The 16,669-nt window shown below is 37.9% G+C and overlaps 1 protein-coding gene across 1 annotated transcript in view; it reads right to left on the bottom strand.

The window, feature by feature from the left end:
• The window catches only part of KANK1 (KN motif and ankyrin repeat domains 1), a 140,577-nt gene that overhangs the window by 115,304 nt on the left and 8,604 nt on the right, over window positions 1–16,669 (bottom strand). The gene's annotated exons all lie outside the window — the stretch shown is intronic.

A 16,669-nucleotide genomic window follows, 5' to 3' on the forward strand; every position in this document is an offset into this window, starting at 1 on the left:
AACAGGCATGAGGACAATACTGAAATCTCAATGGCTCTCCTTTCTCCCTCAAGAAACACGTAGGACGATCTATGTTACCTAACACATAGGACAATGTAGGCTGCCTTATCACCACTGTGGCCTACACCGTGCTTATCTAATAAGTCCTGCCTACATACTGCTGAGCTGCAGTCGATCACTATTGTTCAGATAATGACGCCCAGTGAGAGTTCATTACTGGGACATCTCAAAAGTCATATAAAAAATCCCCTTTCTTATCTCTAATAATTGGCTATTAAAAAACTACAGATTGTAAAAATTATATTCTCAATCCTATACCCAATAGTCACAACACCTGGCTCTGTGTATTTTCTCCAGAACTGCCAACAGCACAAAACAACTAATAATTTCCTATTAGCAAAGTAGAGTGTAGGAAGTATGGGTGGGTTGGTGTGGGAGGTGTCCTAGGTAATATGTATGTTCGTTATGCAAATAAACACAGATTTTATTTTAAAGCATCATATTTTTATATGTACAGGCATGTGCCCACAAAAGTTAAATGGTCAAGGTGATAGCTGAAATATGACTGGGAGGATAAACTATCAAAAATGCTTGGGTGAGTGGGGCCTAATAAGCCAGGTGTGAGCGGGGATCGGCTGTGGTCTGGGCACCTCAAGGCTCACCTGTGCTCACATGTTCAGGAGCTCGAGCCTGGGACAATGGTGTGTGCTCTAATTCTAATCCGGATCTGCAAAAAATTCCTGGGGCCATACACGTACTCTCCGATTCCTCCTTGGTTAATCATATTGGCCTAAAAAATCTACAGGAGAATCCAGTGATAAAAACAGAGGCAGAGTCGACAGTAAGTATACAGCATAAATGGACTACCAACAAAAGCACCCACAGAAATCTCGGCTGGAAAAAAAAAAAGGCTAAAGTGATTGTCTCAAATGATCTCATTGTTTTTCAAATGAGCCTGATACTAAAAGGACCTTCTTTGTAACTATCTCTGACCTTTTTCTCTGAGCCCAGCATTCAGAATAGCTAGTTCAGATGTGTACGTGATATAAAACAGGAACTATATGGTGTTTATATTTAAATTTAAAATATATTTAGTTATATTTAATGATCTCATTCCTAAGTTCCTTTTTCAGTAAAGTGGTTTTCGTTTCTATTACCGCAGTTTTAGTAATATGAATAAATAGAAGGTTTGTGCCATTAGACACAGTTACTGAATCAGTACCTATAAAATCCTTGGGCCTCCAGCTTTTATTCAGCTTCTTCTAATTTAAGGAGAGTACAACTTTCCTGTGAAACAGTGCAGTGAGACGACGCAGTCAAATGAAAGGTAGTTTTTGGAGTGATAATGAGTTAACACATGAAGATACAACCACTGCCCAACACAATGGAGCAGCTTATCTATGAGAGCAGTCATTACTATTGCTCTGAGGAAGACAGAAAAAGAGGGGAAACTTTATTGACAACTTTTATATGTCTAATGTACATTATAAAATTCTAGTCTTTGTTGCATTCCTTCTATTCCTACAAATGTATTAAACATTCAGGGTTTTTTTTAATGTCTAGGAAATTAAATGATGGTATCATCTGAAAGTTAAGAGAATTAGTCTCCAAGGTTCTGAATTTTAGACATACTCCTATCTAATGAGTAGACACTCTATTTTATTAAAAAGTGAAGTGAAGCATAACTTCCCTCAGTGGCTTCTTTGTTTGGAATCCAGCTTCTGTGCAGGGAGCAAGTGCTAAGACGTGTCTGAAAAGCATGGCAGTCAGGGGACATGGGTCTCATGGTTTTTATTCCAATTTCAGTCATCACTTGAGGACTCCACCTCTTCCCATCTATGTCCTAGACACAGTCTTGGGGATAAGTCTAGACGCCCAATTTTATAAACTGGAAAACAATGCACAGAGTTGGTGAGGAACTTGGTCCAGTTAGCAGGACTCTCAGTTCAGTGGCAATTGTCTGTGACTTACTAAAGGATTCCCTAGTTTGCCTGTTGTTTCTATAGGCAGAAAGCTGTGAACTGGGCCCAATACTAGCAAATGGAACTCTGGGGACTGCCAGCTAATGTCTCTACAGGCCAGAAAACCACCATGCGTGCCATGCTAACCTTCCCTTCAGATGTCGGGGGAACGGAGACAGGGCTGGTGGGCAGGGAGATAAGGTGATCTAATTATACTCAGGCCAGAGTAGCAAAGGAAGTGAGCACATACAGGACACAGAAGACACCTCCTTTCAGAGACAACTAATTCAAAATAATTTAATGAAACAACCAACTGGGAGAATACCATTGTTCTTCTCCAGGCTCATGGAGGAAATTAACACATTTGTAAAGAGTGGTCTTATAGAATGGCTTCTTTCCCTCTGCTCAGCCACAGTTCCCAGAAAATTGGGAAAGACCACAAACTTGATTTCTGTGATGGGTCTCGAAGATAAAATCAAATGTCAAAGACACTTAGGTCACAGACATGCAGCAAAAAGCATGTTTGCTCCTTAGCACAATTGAACTGCCTCCACTAACCCTCCCAGCTTTCCAAGTGTAGTCATCACTCTGGGGCCTGGAATATACAATTCCTCTCTTATCTACAAGGATTCCTGAATGACCCTCAAACTGAGGAAAGCTGGGGCCTGCTGGTTCCAGCCATCTCTTGATCAGAGTCAAGGGCACATGAACATCACTTAACATTATCTGACATAGGAGGCTGCACTTTGTCAAACCAGCTGTTGGTAAACCAACACTGGATACCTCTATGTCTTGTCCAAAGAGGGAGCTGCTTGGATTCCATTTTTAAAATCATACAAATAAACCAGTATTTCATTTTACTTTTTAACTATACCGGACACTGTCACCACTTCCACATCATTCCACTCATCAGAACTCCGTCTTTCCTCCTTCTATACAACCTTTGCTTAGAGGCTCACCATGGTTCACTTGGGGGAATGGGACTGGGGTCCACAGAGAATTTTTACGTTTACTTTATATACTTCCATACCATTCTAATTTATTAGGGTGATTATGTATTATTTTTATAATCTAGAGTCTTTGAGAAACTCTTTCAGCAAATCAAAAAATGTTCATACCTCTGACCTAGTTAACCTTGTAAATTTATCCCAAGGAAATTATTGCAGCCTAAAGATTTCACTACAATGATATCTAAAGTAGCAAAGAATTAGATACATCTATATCTTTAACATAAGAAAGATGGTTTACAGATTATAATACATTAATGCAATTGAATATTATTTATTATAGTTGTAAAGGCTTTTTGTAAATGAGTGGAAAATAACTAAAGTAAAAGTAGTATTCGAAATAAAAAGTATACCACATAAATAAAATATAAACTAATATAAAAATAAGATGAAAACGTGTTATAGTAGAGTGGTAGAATTTACATGCAATTTAAATAGTTTATTGATTTTCATTAACAAATAAATTAAAACAGTTGCTAACCAGTGATCTGAGGAAAATTAATTTTGCCACAGTTCCAAATTAAAATATTGGCCTACCTCTCCTTTATTTAGAGTTAACTTTTTTGGAATTTTATAAGCTTTCCTAAATTTTAATGAAACCCACTAAAGGAAATGAAAGAAGTACCAATGGGTTAAAAGGCAAAATAGGGTCACAGGAGCAATGTCTGTTATACCTACTTAAAACGGACTTGAGGTAGCAATCAGAAGTTGGAAGGAATTCCTCAAGTCCTCACAAACGAATCCATTTAACTTATAAGCTATAAACTTACCAAAGTACTTTCTAAATTAAAATACTGTCATAAGTAACACTATCAGTTTCATAACATGGTAAATTTATTCTAGTCAAAACTAACTGCAATGTATGGGGATGGTCTTCTTTTAAAATTTATTTTACTGTTTCAACCAACTTTCCGACGGGTTAGAGATCAAGTTTTTTTCTCTTCGCATTCTCAGAACATAAGGATTTTCAATGACCTTACAGAGGCCCAAGTCCCAGTGGGTAGCTGGGAAAGGAAGGACAGTGGCAGGTCAGCAGTGACCAAGAAGGCTAACAAGAAGCGTGAGTGTGTGCTCAAGTGCTATTTCCCATGCTTCCATCCAAGAAAGTGCTGTATTGAAGTGATGTGTATGAATGCATCCATTATGCCTTATCACTACTGCCTTATCCCACTCACAGTCTTAACACTGGCTTAGTTCACCTCCCTTGGAGACAATCTGGACCATCAACCGGGGTGGAGGCTCTTAAGTAACTTTATGAGTTGGCTTCATTTAGGTTGTTTCTCAGGTGTGGTTCAACAGCCACACCCTAAAAACTGACAACCTTTTATAAACAGCTTGTCAAGCCTGTTTATCCTTTTGGCTTGGGGAAAGACAGACTGACCAAATGAGCCTGGGTGATGAATGCACTCTTCCTGAAGCAGAGCCTGCAGACAGAGCCCACCCGCGTCAACTTCAACCCTCTTGATAGAGCCCACATGCAAATACCCTCAGTGTGACCATCTTCATATCATACGATCTAAACCAATAATGTTTTTCTATTTATAACATTGGTCCATAAAGATTTTTAAAAAGCTAAAATATTTCTTTTAAGACTTTAAGAGAAAACACAAATATTAATAAAGGAGAACTGGTCTATTGTCATGTAGAATGTGATACACATCAAATGAAGTCATTATTGTTACAATTTTGAAAATTTTATACTCTTTCCCTCAAAGATTCCATGATATTGAATAAATCTCTTTCTCTCTCCCTCCCTCTTACACACACACACACACACACACACACACACACACACACACACATTTTTAAAAGGAAAAACAAATGCTATATTACAGACAACCAGGTAAGGGGGCCAGGAGTATGAAAGAGGGTGGTTACGGTACTTCCTAGAGACCACCTTAATTTCAACACCACATCCATTTCAGTATTTTTTCTTTGCCTAAAAATCCTTGCATCCTTCCATGATATTCCTTCCTAGCACAGTAAACTGGAAGCTCTAGGAAAGAGAGCAGTTACAGAGGTTCTTACAGCCCAGGAAGCAACTTTTTCCAGAACTCTACTTCTGGGCTGGGCGAAGAGAACGGGCCGGCCTTTCTGGACTGGGGTGAGGCAGGTATGTGCAGCTGATCCTGGAACTGGGTGGAAGCAGGAATTTGCACAAGAACCAACAAGCCCACAAGAGAGGTACCCAGTCAAGCCCGTGTTTAGCAGACTTAACCATGTGTTTTCAAGTGGCTTATGATGCACCTGATTTAACCTTAGTGCCACTCTGAATGACCCAACAGCATGCAAAAAAATTAAGGAAGACAAAAGAGGGTGCCATTTACTGATTACCAATCTAAAACCCATTTTTTTAAAGAATGACCCATGCAAACTCATAAAATTTAAATTTAAATCCCAGTCCCAACATTTTCCCTGGGCATAAAGCATTTAAAAAGAAAAATGTGAGCGGACAACTACACTTCACCAGTTTCTTTTTAGTTTTTGAAGCAACTCAGTAGCAGCCTGTCTCATCTCATCCAAATGCACTAAGAATGTAAATTCCAGGAGATCAGGGACTTTGAAAGCTCACTGATTCTTGTCCTCCTTTTCGGCTGCAGGGGTCATATGAAAGCAATGACCTACACTGCATCTTTTACATATAACAAATACACTATATGTAAATTATATATACCATATATATAAAATTCAATGCTACATACTGGAGAAAAGCGCCAAGGTTTTTCTCCCCCTATAGTCTTTTAAAAAGGAAAACATGCTCATACTAATTTGATAAAATTAGCTGAATGGTTAAAACCCAGAACTAGAATTTAGTGTGTGGCAGAGCTTGTTTGACCACCACCCACTCTAATGGGAGGTCAGGATATAGTGCCCATGCTATGGGCTTGGTGCTCCCCCCACATGCCACCTGGGGTACAGAGAAAAGTTAAATCCTGTTACCATTTCTCTTTCCCATCCTGGTCACTGCATAACCCATAATAAAATAATTCTCACCAGGTATTCATCCACTTACAAAACCATATTAGCATACCATCTGGACACTGGTGCTCTCCAGTAGGCTGTTCATTTCCCCATATAACAAAGCACTCAGGAAGAGTGGACCATGGAGGGGTCTTCTTCACTGTCCCCTCTTTCCTGTCGTTATGCTCAACATTGCTAGCTTGGACCACCCTATTCACTTCCCAGGTCAATTTGATCATGCTGGTTTTTTTTAACGCAGGATGTTTCTGCAGCATGGCATTCACAGCCATTCATTGTTTGGTCTCTTCCCACCTCTCCAGCTGCAGAGAAGAGTTTAAACACTAGTTTCCTAGTGGCTAATGTTCTCTTACCCCTTTATGCCTTTGTCCACGGTGATCGCTCTGCCTACGTGGGCGGGCTTCATTTGCTCTTCCTCCCGCTCCTTAAGACCCAGTATTGATAGACATTTCCTCCTCCAGGAAGCCTCCTTTGATGCCCCCTACTAGTTTTAGATATGCCATCCCTGTGGCTGCATAGTACCCTATGCATAAATTCAAAGAGCTTAACATGCTGTTGAGGATTTGTTTCATTGTTGTGGTTGTTTATTTTGGTTCTTTCTTCAATGAATCCATTAGTTTCTTTGGAGGATCAGGTCTTCTTTATTCTAGCACTGGCCTATACCTAGCACATAACTATTCTCCAAATGCTTGGTCTATGCATGAATAATTGAATGAACTGGAGTTGGCTTGTACAGAAGATGTTGATGACGTCCCACTTTTCATGTACAATGGCATACTTCAACTCTTCCCTGTCATCACTTGGGAATCAGATATTAAGTCCCCCTCATAAGACTGGTCTATGAATCACTGTTAGGGAAGATCAAAAAGTGTCTGGCAAAGAGGGGTTAAGCCTCTAGGAGCATACTTTCTGTATACAGCATGTCTTTGACAACATTTTTATCACACACGTAGTAGTGTACTCTTTCTAAAACACATTTAGGACACATACATTTAGGACACATTCTTATAGCAAGATATTTTCTGGTAAAACTTATTTTAGGCTCTTAGCAGATGGACCCTTTATACTCTAGCCACAATACTCTGAGTTGCTTACTCCACTGTCTGGAGTTAATTTTCCCGTATATGCCTTTCTTACTGCTACCCATCCTTCAAGACCCAGAATCAAACGCCCTTTTCTATTAGCCTTCCTTGATCACACTAGACAGAAAGCCTCCCTCAATCCTCAAATCTCCTACGGCGCTTCATGTCTCATTCGTCTTTGCATTCTGCCACAGCACCTGAGGTCATGTGTGGCATATACACAGGGCATGCTGAACAATTACCATAGCAAGAAAGGCCCTTTCTATATATCCCTTAGTATTTATCATAGAGAAAAACTAAAATCAGACTAAATGCCCAAAATCATGGGGACAGCTTAGCAAGAGCCATGGTCCATCAACACAATAGGATATTATGCTCCTAATATAAATGATCGTTATATGACTTCTGCCCATTTATGGAAATATCCTGCTGTGTGGAAAAATACACAAACAGCATTATGAACTGTGGCCCCATTTAAAAAAAATTCTGGACGCACATTAATAAAGCAATTTAGAGTTAAATAAATCAATTTGATGGTAATTAGCATTTTTTACCTTACATTCCTAATATCACATGACACCCATCTTAAATTCTCCTGCATTTAATATGTAGCCAAAATAGCTTTACTATCTCAGAAATCATCAAAAAGTGTCCCCAATGACCAACGGCTAGGAATCCTCTTAAGCGCTTTAATGTAACATTGTTGTTTTAAGTCCAAATCTCAAAAATGAACTCAGAAGTTTTGCTCACTATTCCTTGCCTACTTGAAACACACCCTAACTGCAGCCATCAAACCAAGTCATACAAAAAGCCCATCCTCCAAGCTGACCTCTGTACCCCTGGGTTTTTTGTTAAGAGCAAGGGATTCGGTGAGTAGGAGTGTTAGGCCAAGCACGCAGTGCAAACCAAAGAGGAAAGAGAGCCAAAAGGGGGCAGACGGAGACGGTGTCCGTCATTCTATGACTGACCGTTATCCGGGGCCTTCCCCTCATAGCAAGGAGGGCAGAATTCACCCTCCTTCCATGAATACTGCACTGGGGTCACTGAATCCAAATGTTCTAACACAAGAAATTTCTAATGACAAGCGATAAATCCTGTGTCATAATGTATCTGACTTCAGGCAGGCAGGCTCCAGTGTGTTCCACTTATGTCAATTACCCCACATTTCTGAGGGTCTTCAAATGGCACATATTTTATTATAACAACCTTTTTCCTGCCATTTCATTTCCTTGTTACTTCTTTAGGTGTGATTTAAAATACAAAGTGGTAATGATACTTAACAGCACCAATAAAAAACTGACCAGGAATAACTGTCTCTTACCAACACAGCCGTTTCTTCAATTGTTTGATAGTATAATGATAAGAACTTTCTCTGAAAGATGAGTTGTTAAGTGAATGGTTCTGTTATCTGCCTCAGAAGTGTGTACAGTAAATACAAAGCACTCTGACAATTAGTTTTCCGTCTCATATTCTAAGCAGCACTCACATGAAAGTCACATGATGTTTTAAAGACTTAAAGCCAAATCGTCTTTTAGTATTTAAGTTACTTGTTTTGCTGTGTTTATGATCTCCATTTCTTTTCTTAGCCCAAGAAGGGAGCTTTCAGATTACCTAAGCTAGATAGTTAAAAGTCCCAAATCATCCTTTTACATCTTAAGCCCAACACCTCTGACCCCACTTGTCCAGAACCTGTAGGGCAGGTTTTTAATTACACCTCCGATGAAAATCCATCTTCCTCCTTTTCTCAAAACTCCCTTCTTCCAAAGAAAGTGCTCATCATGAGCCCAGTATAATCAGAAGCTCACACCTTAGAGATTTAGGAACATAAATGGAAAGGAGGTTGGAGTTAAGAGCTTTGTATTTATACCAGATAAGGTCCCACCTGCATCATCTTACTGGACTTCCTGAATCCAAACTCCATACATGTCACTGGGTGCAGAGTGAAGCCAGCGGCATTCACACGAAAGGTCAAAGCAGTTACAACTGACTCATGGTCATAGTCTATATACTGTCATGTTCAGTGCTTTATTTTCCCAGTCATTAAATATTATACGCCATCAGCCCAAAGCCTGAAGTTTCCACTCACAGAAAGTAAGAAAGTCCAAGCGAAAAGTCACATTCAGCTTTAAGGAAAGTCATGACTGTATCATCTGGGAGCAATTACCTTGCTTCATATCTAGTATTTCATGTCTAGAAACCAAAAGCCTGGCAGTAGCTGAACCCCAAAAAACTAACATTTAAAAATACTCTCAAGTATTTAAAAAATTTTTAAATACTTTGAAGGAAAGGCAATCATAAAGACGACATGAGGACAGCCATATATTATATGGAAGAGCACTGACCTTAAACAAAATCCGAACAGTTCTCTGACCTACGAGCTATGCAATCTTGGATAAGTCATTTAACCTTCTGAGCACTGCATTAGGTTTCAAAAAAATTAGGAGGGTTCTATTAGGATTGAAGTAAATGGTATTTGCAAACTGTCCGTACAATGTCTGGCATACAGTGCCCATTTAATAAACGGTTATTATTAGTATCATTGCCATTATTTACCACGTCTCCAGGAAAGAGATGAATAAAGAACCAGAGTAATCAGAACAGATTTGTCTGGTGCTTTAATATTAGCTCTTTATATTTACTTTAGACAGTAACACATCTATGAACTGGTACCCCAAAGTCAAGATGCTACAGGATGAGATGGCTTTTTGCTGAAATCAAGGGCCACTGATACTCTACCTGCCTCCTCAACCATGACTTAATTTAAAAAAGAATCAAGCATGGTAAGAGCAAACTAATTTTTAAATTTTTAACAGAGGAAAATTTAAACAAGTGCACTTATTCTTTTAATTAGTAAAGGACACACATTAATACTTATTAATAAGTAAACTAGTTCTCCGTTCTAGAACTAGGGAAAGGGAAAGATAAAGAAGACAATGGTTGATGTAGGAAGTATTAAGAGAAAAGAAATACTAAATGTTAATGTGGTGTCTCTCTACATAACTAGAGTCTACAGACACCAGGAACAAGTCTTATACTATTAATCTTTAAATTCAGTGTAAGACACACAGCTATTCTTAAGTAAATTCTTCTGGCTGAGTGATCATATAATGATTACTTTTCAAAGCTACTTCAAACTCTTCAAGATCTCTTATTGCAGGCAAATACAATTTAAAGGTCAGTGTCAGCCAGCCATATTTTCAAAACATTACAACACCAAGTTTTACTTGCCCACTGGAGTTTGTACCATATTGTACCAAACCCCACTCCCAAATTACAGTGTACCGGGGTGGGAAGAATATGGAAATTTCTTATGAAATGCCAAATCAAGAGCAAAATGCCCTGGAAAAAGATTCATCTTCTAAATTCTGATATAAACCTGCTCTTCCATCTATATTTTGAAAGAGGAACAAGAGACTCTTTCCAGACACAGGTGGTAAGACCCAAGAATGAGTTTTGAAACAGAGCAAAATGCTTAGGAAGATCATTATCACGGTAGATGAACACACTTAGTAACGATTAGAATCCTACCAATCACACACAGAAATGCCTTGACTTCAATGCTTAATTATCACAGAAACTGCTAGGCAAAGAGTTGAGATACAATAATAGAAATATGAAAAATCACAAAGGACAAAAGAGTTGCACTGGAATTTCATCTAGGCAAGATCTATTTTGCAAGAATTAAAAGCAGCAAAAGAAATTATATTAGCTCTTCAAGGAAAAGAGGCCCTCAATGTTTATAAGTAATACAAATGTTATCAATATCCTCTGACTTGTAAGACTTCATAAATAAAATTATAAAGACATAAATAATTTATCAAAAGTTTTGTGCCACATGATAACCTATGCAAAAATAAAATTATTTTATTATAGGATGATCAGTCTGTACTTAGACATTGAGTAAAACACTCTAATAGGTATACATTATATAGTATGTACCTTCTATTAACAGAACATCAAAAGTTATTCTCATTATCTTAAAATATGAAATGGACTAAAAATGGGAGTAAAAAATCCATGGAAGGTTATTAAAAGAATTTAGGGATGTCTGAATGCTAACAGAAGCCTTTCAATAGAAAAGCATTTTTTCCACAAAAAAGTTATTTAAAGTCAAAATACCTATTTGTCTACAGGCCTCTCTCTAAGTGCACTGATTTTTAACAACCCGCCAATAAGCAGGCTAATCAAATGATTTTACATCAAAATGATTTATTCCCCAGCAGCGTCAAGAGCACCTTTCAGTCCTGCTACATTCATGTTCCCAGGAAAGAGCTCGCTTTAACATGGTGGAAGACAGAAACAATGGTACCCACATGTGCACGCCTGACACACAGATACTGGTTTCTAAACACCATTCTCCACTAAAAGGGTCCAGGCTTCTTGAAGAAGTGACTGATTCCAGGGCTAGAGCAAGGAAAACGCAACAAAAGCCTGGAACATCTGGGGGTGCCACAAAATGAGTAAGGATGGGAACATATCAAAAGACACTGGGGCCAATCTGAAGGAATTCCCAATGGCCAATGCTGGAACAGTTTGAGCAAGAAAATAAAATCATGGTAGTATTGGATTAGAACCCATTGAATAAAATAACTATGCAGGAGTCCATCCTGGGTGTGTGTGTGTGTGTGTGTGTGTGTGTGTGTGTGTGTGTGTGTGTGTGTAAGGATAGCTCTTCCTTACAGAAGAATTCCAATAAACAAGTAAACAAACAAACAAGGACCAAAGGAGATATAAAATCACTGTTAGGTAAACAGTATAGTGATAATTATTGTAGGAAAGATCTACCAATGGACGCTAAAGTCAGTGGGTGCAAGCTTGAGGAGAAATGGGATATCTGCATAGTCTCAAAGTATCTCCCCCCAGATATTTACTAATTATAAGGGGGAGCAGTCACTTTATAGTGGAGAAGCCCAGGAGAAACTATGAATCAAGTGATCAAAGTTAACATCACCATTAATAAGAGAAGCCAACATCAAGTAGCCACTCAGCAAACAAACAAACAAACAAACAAAATATCATCAATTTTGTGGTATTCTTCCCCAAAATGCTTAACCTCGAAGTCAACATTAGGAAACATCAGGAAACCCCAAATCCAGAGTCATTCAACAAAATATAATAGTTGACCAGCACTGTTCAAAAGTGTCAAGATCATGAAAGACAAGGAGAGACCGAAGAACTGTAGAAGTCTAAGGAGACAGAAGTAAATGCAATGTGGATCCTGGGACAGAGCAAGGACATTAGGGGAAAGCCAGATGGAATGCTAATCAGGTCTGGAGTTTAGCTAAAAGTATCCTGCCATTATATCACCTGATTCTGATAAGGAAACTATGATTACGTACGAGGCTAAGACTGGAGGAAACTGGCTGAAGAGTGTATGGGAATTCTGTACTACCCATGCAATTTTCCTCTAAGTCAAAAATTATTTCAAAATAAAAAGTTAGAAAAAAAACAACTGATGGCAAAGGAAAGTAACTATGTTTACCCTTATCCCTCACTTCCATTTGGCTTTCTTTTCTTTGGGCATGTTGCAAAAATCTTCCTCTGCTTTACTTCGTTAACCATGGAAAAGCATAGAAAAGCGTGAGACTCATAGGAGACTCAGACACACAGAACATCACAGATGGTCTCAGAAAACTGAAAACGGTCTGCCTTCTGGAGTTTCGCGCGGTCCCGAACAACACAGAGCTATTAGCTTTAACACATTAGTAAATTCCCAAACTGGTCTTAGATGGTGCCAAAGAACATTGGGTATTCACAGAACCTGTCAACAAGCAAGAGATCTTTTGGCATCAAGTCCAAAGCTATTTAAGGATGACTGCCAGCAATGGGTGGGGGATTAATGAAAGACAGATTAGCAGTGGGGTGGGTAGTACAGAGAGGAGGAGAGCGATAAAGCCCAAGGGGCACGTATGTGCTACTAGTTGCTTCCTCACTTAACAACATTAAGTTGGAATAATAATATATTTAAAAATACCTGTTTACACAGCTCATAAACATACTCAAAAGGATTTTATTATTTACACTCTACTTAGATTATTATATGTGTTATGACACTGTATGAGAATAAAAAGGGTCAGACACACACCCTTCATTTCTCCATTTTTCCCCAGCATTTAATCACTCACTGTGATGTTCTTAGGTAAGAGTGGGTAGTATCTATGACCATAATAAACAAAGGCAGCTAAGAAACAAAATCAAAACAAACACGATCTCTTGCTGTCCATCAAAATGTAATATGTGCATATTTTTTGCCTCAGCAATTCTACTTACAGGAAATTACCTTAAAGAAATACACAAGTATACACTGATGTAGGGACAAGAATTGCTGCATTGTTTATAATCGAAAAAAGCTGAAAACACACTAAATGCTCATTAAAAGAAAACCCTTAAAGTATAATATATCTGTACAATAAGGTACTATCTGCCGCATTTAAGAGTAGTAAAGTAATTCGAGATATACTGAAATAGAAAGATATTAATAATATATAATTAAGTAAAAAACACATATGTTAAAATGTAGACAAAGTATATTATGATTCTACCCAAATGAAGAAAGTATATTTGTACATATATGCATAGAAAATACATGGAAGGCTATATATCAAACTTAACAAAGGCCACTCTAGGGAATATTTGGAGGAATACTGGGGTTCTTATTTGCCTTTTAAAATAACCAGTAGAGACTACTTTTTTTACTTGAAAAAAAAACACTAAAAATAATGAATAGGCAGTTGTGTTTCTATACACCAGGAATGAACAATTGAAAAGGAAATGAAGAAAACAATTCCATTTACAAATGCATACACAGAATAAAATACGTAAGAATAAATTTAATAAAAGAGGTAAAAGACTTGTACAACGAAAACTAAAAAGCATTGCTGAAAGAAATGAAATAAGACCTAAATAAATGGTTTAGAAGTCTTAATATTTAAGATGGCAATACTATCCCAAATCATTCAGAGATTCAATGCAATGTCTATCAGAGTTCCAAGTCTTTTTTACAGAAATGAAAAACTGATCCTTGAATTCATATGAAACTGCAATGGGCTCTGAATAGCCAAAACAATCTTTAAAGTTTAGTTTTGTTTTGCTTTGTTTTGTTTTTTAATTGGGGAACAGTGTGTTCTTCAGCTCTAAGTCAAGTAGTTGTTTCAATCGAGTTGTGCAGGGCGCAGCTCAGCGGCCATGTGGGGATCGAACCAGCAGCCCTGGTGTTATGAGCACTGCGCTCTAACCAACTGAGCTAACCAGCTGTCCCCCAAAACAATCTGTAAAAAGAACAAAGTTGGAGGGTTCATATTTCCTAATTTCAAAACTTACCGCAAAGCTACAGTAACTGAAACAGTGTAGTATGGCATAAGGACAGACATGTAGACTAATGGAATAGAGCTAGGAGTCCAGAAGTAAACCCTTATATACATGACCAACTGATGTTTAAAAAGGGTACACAGACCATTCAATGGGGGAAAGACAGTCTCTTCAATAAATGGTGCTAGGATAACTGGATATCCATATACAAAAAGATGTAGTTAGACACACAATACGAAAAATTAACTCAAAATAGATGAACTAAATAGATGAGGGAAAAACATAAAATTCTTAGAAGAAACAGGGAAAAGAGAAAAAGAACCCAATAACAAAGAGAAAAAAACCCAATTTTTAAAATGACAAAGGACTTGAATAGATACTTCTCTAAAGAACATATACAAATAGTCAATAAAAATATGAAAAAATGATCAACATTATTAGTCATTAGGGAAATGCAAATCAAAACCATAATGAAACAACTACATCATACTCACAAGGGCGGCTATAATCTAAAAAAAAAAAAAAACCGAAAAAACAAAACAAAAAGGAAAAATAATGACTGTTGGCAGGAATGTGAAGAAATTAGAACCTTTATGTATTGCTGGTGGGAAGTAAATGGTTCTGCTGCTATGGAAAATAGTTTGGCAGTTTCTCAAAAAAGTTAAATAGAATTACCATATGATTGAGTAATTTTACTCCTAGGTATACACTCAAAAAGATTCAAAATGGGGAATCAAGTATGTATACATCCATATTCATAGTAGTGTTATTCACAATAATCAAAAGGTGGAAAAGACTCAAATGTCCATGAATAGATGAATGGATAGATAAATTATGGCCTATCCATACAATAGAACATCATTCAGTCATAAAATGGCTGATAATAACATCATTCAGTCATAATATGGTACATGCAACAACATTGGTGAACCTTGAAAACAAACTAAGTGAAAGAAGCCAGACACAAAAGGTCTCATACTGTATGATTTATATGAGATAAGAGATTCACATGGATATCTCTCATGTTTACATAAGATACCCAGAACTGATAAATGATTAGAGACAAAAAAGCAGATTAGTGGTTGCCACGGGAGGAGGGAATAGCGGTTACTGTTCAGGGTTTCCTTTTGGAGTGACGAAAATGTTTTGGAACTAGATAGAGGTGGCAGCTGCACATCACTGTGAATGTACTAAATGCCACTGAATTATTCATTTTTATGTGAATTTCATCTCATTAAAGATAAATACAATTAAAATAAATAACATACTATAGGTTAAGACCAAAACTCCAGTGCCCCACTAAGTTTCTTTACCATGGAACAGTGAGACGGTAGTACCAGTGCAGATGGGCATCTTCTGCAATCAGATGGCCCCTCTGTGCAATACTCTGGATAAAGGACTCTTGCCAGGGGGAAAGGAATCATACCCCAAACCAGGAACTGTGAATGAGCACTGGCCCCAGGGCAGCAAAATGACCCACCGCCTGACAAACAGCCTCCGGTGAGGGCTCAGAGGACAGACGGCCAAGGCTGCCTTTACTCTCCTTTCTATCCAAACATTCAAAAAAATCTCACACCCTCCTTTCCAGGTGAGAAAACCAAACCATGCTTCTTACACAGGACCCTGGGTAGAAACTTGAAGAAGACTTACTGATTGGGTATAAAAGTTGTTTGCTACCATTTTACCAAGCTCTAGAAATGAACGTTTCTCCCATTCGCTCAGCACAGCTCTTCTCCCAAGTAACCTACCTGGAAAAACAGCATTAGAATCACTCTGCAGTTTATCCTTTGGCTCTTGCTCTTTTTGTGGTGGTAAAGTTGGGAGTAGGGCTAGGGGTATTCAGCAATGGCATCAAGTCTCCCCTTCAGAGTGCTTTCCAGGCAACAGAAGGTCACACCAGAAAAAGCACTGTCCTCTTAGCCACTTATTTTCTGGGTCACATAAATGAACTCTTAGTTAATCCTTCTCTCAATTGGTACCAACCAGCACATTTTAATTTATGCTATTTGTTTTGGCCATTTCAATGTGGTTGTTAGGAAACAAACAAAAAAAACTTAAAGTCAAAAAGCAGCTTTGCAACGCTTCTCAAAATCAAACTGTTTCTGTAATAAGAAAAGACGACATGTAGAATTTATATAGCCTTATTTTTTAATTCTCTAGATTGGAATAAATAGGTCAGCATCAATACAAAGTGGCTGAATCAAGAGAATTTGTATATATTAAAGGAGGCTAGAAGAAGAGGGATGGGAATCTTAACTCTCCAGACTTTTATGTTCAATTTTTTCACTTTTCCTCATTTTAGGTGTCATTATTAAAAATTACTAATGTTTTT

Source organism: Hipposideros armiger, unplaced genomic scaffold (genome assembly GCF_001890085.2).
Source record: "Hipposideros armiger isolate ML-2016 unplaced genomic scaffold, ASM189008v1 scaffold_95, whole genome shotgun sequence".
NCBI lineage: Eukaryota > Metazoa > Chordata > Mammalia > Chiroptera > Hipposideridae > Hipposideros > Hipposideros armiger.